Consider the following 4814-nt stretch of genomic DNA (forward strand, 5'->3'; position numbering starts at 1 on the left):
TGCGGGGCTGCGGGGCTGCGGGGCCGCGGGCGGTGGGAGAGGACGCGAGCAGGAGCGGGAGCGGGGGCGGGGGCGGGAGCGGGAGCGGGAGCGGGAGTGCTCAGCCACTCGGGTCGCCTGAATATTTATGAAAAGGGCGCCAGGGAAAGGGCTGCGCTGTAGACCGAAGGGATAAGGGTTCGATTCGGAAGGGAGCGTTATTTTTATCCCCTCTCTCCACATAATGGAACGTTTAAATGATTAAATCAAGTACCTTGCAGGAGAGGGTGGGGTGGCCTTGAGGATACACTCAAGGCCTCAGTACATGCAGTCTGGAAGTGGGGGAATCAAGAGCAGCCTGTCTCTAGTACTGTCCTCAATGATAAGGTGAGGAAAGCCAAACCCAGGGCTGGGAACAGGGCCTGGTCCAGAGCCAGGCACTTGTTTATTCTTGGCTCTGCTCTCAAGGCGCTGAGGTTCCCAACCTGGACCAAGAAGTACATATTCAGGTTCAAAAGATAAACCAAAACAAAACCTGAGCTCTCTCTCTAGAATGAAGTGCCTGGTCCCAGACCACCAGCTAATATTTATGGAAAGCTTATCAGGTACTTGGTACTGGGGGCTAAGGGGCCCGCAATGTGTTAAGTGAGCAGGGAGTGTCGATGTGCTGGAGGTGTGGAGCAGGGTGAGAAGAGGTGAGCAGTGTGTGTGTGGTGAGAGCAGAGAGGCCACACAGAGCCAGATGCTGGGCGTATAGACAAGGGAGCCACCATGAGAGCTGAGTGTAACAGAAGCTACAGTCCCACTTCCTCCAGAAAGGAGAACCAGCCACTAACTCTTCTTGGTAGCAATTAAATGAGGCTGCACCAAAGACAGAACCCCCGAGGTGGGCTCCGAAACGTGAGGAGCAGTCCACCATGTCAAGGCAGGAAGGAAGGCATTCCTGGCAGAGGGATCAGTCAGTGCCCACGGCCCTTTGTCATGAGAGCACATGCTTGGTCGCTTCTGGCCATGCCTAATCATCTGGCAGGGCCAGAGCTCATGGTCTCCAAGAGTACATGGTAGCAGACAGGGCTGGAAGGTGTGGGACCCTGAGAGTCAAGCTAAGGTGCTTCGACTGTATACCCGAGGTCACAGGGACCACTCAGCATGTTCAAGGAGGGAAGCAGTATGATCAGAACTTTAGAATGAGTACAAATTAAACATCAATGTGCATGTATAAGTGCACATTTACACATACGCGCACGTACAAAACCAAGACAGGGCTGACAGAACACAAGGAAGAAACTCAGATGTGACCAATTCAAAAAGAGTCTGAACAATCCTTCCCTCTGTCCCTTTTCATTCCATAAATAGGGGTCTCACATTTACCGTGAGCCAGTGGGGCCAGATATTTAAAAAGAGAAAACCATAGTGCCTTCCCTCAGGATGCCTGCACTCTGCTAAAGCTCAGCCTGCCCCCACAGAAAACAGAAGTGTCAGCAGAGGACTATAAGTGCTATGTGATTGGACTATGTTGGCCATGGAATTTCACCTGCCTGGCATATATTCTCTCATCCTCTCCTCCTCTGCCTTCTTTAGGTAAGTAAAGCTGTTTTCTGTGGTTGCAGTGATGGCTGGATCTTGGCAGTCATACATGATAGAACAACCGTGAACCTGAGGAAGTGACTGAGTCACTGTGGGGTGAGAGACAGTGAGAACTCTTCATCACTGGCTGGAAAGCATCCCAAGGTAGCTGAGAAGCAGATACACAGACATGTACCTCTCCAGCTTGCAAAGTCCAGCTCTCTGCCTGTAGGCAGGGCTAGAGCCAGCAAAGGCAAGGGACAGAGACCTAGGAAAAGTGTGCTGTACAGCGCATGCCTGACCAAGGTGATCACTGTCACTGCGGTTAAGAGCCATCTCCTGGGGGTCTAGGTTGCTTGCAGGCAGGGAACAGATGAAGCTGTGCCTCACCATTTCCAGGTTGGTGTCCAAGAGGGACCTGAGAAGGCAGAGGCCAAGGGGGAAGCCATGCTCGCAGAGGGGTAGGGGATGTGGCGAGGATGAGAAGAGCTTCTCGGCCCATTGTTAGGAAACAGAAATGACAAGGAAGACCAAGTCGAGGACCAGGACTCAACAAGATCTCCTTCTCTGGCCTTGGCTTCCAGTACACAGAGCCAACAGAAATCAGTGAAACAGCAGGAGAAGGAAGTTCAGGGAAGTCATGCTATGGCTAGCAAATCCCCAAACCTGAAAACAATTCCTACCATCCCGAAGCTCTAGCAACAGGAACAGGGTTACCAAAGTGACAAGGACACAGCTGGGACTGCTCCCCAAGTCCTTTCTCAGGGGCCTCCATGGAGTCGAGTTTCCACCTCCTTTTTGTTTTTTGTTTTTAAAGTTACTTTGTGGTCAGTTTCTGCCACCTGCAAATGGAATGTGTTCTGACCACTACACACTGTGACAGGGGCAAAAATAAAGAACCCTGTGGAGCCTCAACAGAGGGAGGGGAAGTTTCCTTTCCTGTGGGAGGAAGTGCTGCTGATTTTATTTATTCAGTGATTCAACAAATATTCCTGGAGGATCTTCTATGTACCGAGTATTCTGCCAGCCAGACCGTCCCTGCACTTGCACTCAGGGAGCTTATTTTCTAGTGGGGAGACAGACAATGGACAGACGAGGGAATATGAAAACAGTTAAAGGTTGCTGTGAATGCTCTCGGGCATATAAACAAGGTGATTTGGTACATATTGCCTAGAACCCCAGAAAAGTGGCAAAATGGGAGACACGAAGCTCAGGGAAGGCCTTTCTGAGGACAATGATAAGCCGCCAGTCTTTCAAGGAACCAAGGGGGAAACCTGCCCAGCAGAGGGAACAGCAATTCCCCTGGCCCTGTGGCAGAAAAGAGAGGGTGCTGGGGTGGGGTGGGGCAGAAAGGGTGCCAATGTTGCATGGAGCCCAGTGTGAGAGGGGATAGAGGAAAGAAAGGGAGGAAGGTGCAGTGGTGGGTGGTGCCATGATGAAGAGTCTGGTTCTTCTTCAGAGGGCTCAGGAGAGCCAGAGAAAGGATTGAAGCAGGTAGTAGCATAATCTAATGCTTATTGAGTGGTTTCTCTCTAGCCCTTCTGTGTGGGCAATATCACAAGTGGGCAGGGCACAAAGGAAAGCAGGGAGACCAGTTAGGAGGCTCTTGCAGTAGTCCAGTCCAGAGACAGCAGGGGCTTGGCCCAGACTGGAAGCCTCAATGTGGAGACTAGTGCATGGATTCACATGATATTTTGGAAGTGGAAGAGACAGCACTTGCGAGTGGATTAGAGGCAATCAGGGAACAAACTTAAGAAATGAACGATTACTACAAGAGTGTTTTCTTGCACATCCTCATCAGAGGTCTATGTACGGTCGTAGGAAAGACAGAGAGTGGGCATGGTAGATTTGGAAAAGGGAGAAAGACAGATGGGTATGTGTGTCAAGAACTCCTATTTGCACAGGTTTAGTTACTGAAGTCTGCTTGTCATCCATAGAGGCTGGAGAAACAGAAATGCTGAGACAACAGGACACAGTTAGGGTTTAAAGTCACAAAAGTGAGTAGGATCACCCAGAGAGAGTATAGCCAGGAGAAGAAGGTACAGGGCTACTCCCTGAGATACTCTGACATTTAGAAGTTGGGTGGGGAACACAAGCCAGCAGAGGAGATTCAGAAGGACTGGACAGTGAACAGGACTCCTCTCTAAGGCCTTGCATGTCCAAACGTGTCCAAACTTCTCGCCAAGGCTTTTCATCACCAGCCTCAATGTCCTCACTGAGACTCTGCTCTCAATGCTCCTAGCTGTACCTGCATGGGAGTTGGTTTAAAATGGGACAACAACAACTTTGTGTGCTTGGGTTTGGACTTCGCCTGCTGATAATTTCTCAGTGGAGCTTTCAAAAGAGAGAGAGGTTCAGATGCAGAGAACTTCAAAGAGTGGGGTAGGCACTGCTCTGCTATTTCATGTGGCCCATCTCCCTTTTCCTTTCAGGAGGGAGAAATCAGAATGAGTGGGGATGCAGTTCAGAGAGCAGAGGAGAGGAGAAGAAAAGAAGGAAGAAGGAAGAGGACTGGGGTGGGGGGGGGGGAGGACACCAATGAGAAGAGGGACAGATCAACTCTACACACAAAAGTAAATCAAAACACCAAAAACAGGGGTCTATGTAAGGAAGCCTCTTCCCGTGAATTGCTCATTGCATGGCTGCAGGGAGGGTGTTTAGGGGCATAGAGAATGAAAACATACCTGTATTTTGGGGTAGGGAAATTGTTTCTGTCAATTCGCACCGTCCACACGCCACCTCCCACCCCAACCCCATCACTACCAAATTCCTCTAAATAAAAATAATTGTGGGATACAGGCCAACAAAAACCGTCAGCCTTAGGCTGTTGTTTAGGGAGAATTGGAAAGCGTTTGGATATGCCCCTGTTGTTTAGTAAATGGCAACAATGATTACTAAGTTGTCCTGAGTCAATACAACAAATTTAGCAAATGGTCCTTTGGGTCCTTATAAAGTGAAGAGTTGACGGAGACAGATTTGTATATGGGGCAGGGATGGAATGGTAGTCAGTCCTGGAGAAATAAGAACCCCAGGACATGATGAAATACGTACAATTGTGTTTATCACAGAAACATTCATATTGGGCAAATTAGGGCACAGAGCAAGTATGCATCAGTTGAGGAATGACTGATACATTGGCAGTGCAGCCATTCTGAGGATTATTATACAACCATTAACAAGTATGAGTTATATCTATACAAGCAGATTTAAGGGGATTTCCAGAATGTGCTACTACCAGGCAAGAAAAGCAGGTTTGTTTTCGTCATTTT

The 4814-nt window shown here is 49.2% G+C and overlaps 1 long non-coding RNA gene across 1 annotated transcript; it reads left to right on the forward strand.

Annotated features, from left to right (window-relative positions):
• LOC108523487 (uncharacterized) lies at positions 1-4439 on the forward strand. Its single transcript, XR_001883826.1, has 4 exons — positions 1-366; positions 448-584; positions 1446-1560; positions 3978-4439. It is a non-coding gene; the product is annotated as an uncharacterized LOC108523487 (long non-coding RNA).
• The last annotated feature ends 375 nt before the right edge of the window (positions 4440-4814 follow it).

The sequence above is a fragment of the Rhinopithecus bieti genome, unplaced genomic scaffold (assembly GCF_001698545.2).
Source record: "Rhinopithecus bieti isolate Rb0 unplaced genomic scaffold, ASM169854v2 scaffold_75413, whole genome shotgun sequence".
In the NCBI taxonomy this organism is placed as follows: Eukaryota; Metazoa; Chordata; class Mammalia; order Primates; family Cercopithecidae; genus Rhinopithecus; species Rhinopithecus bieti.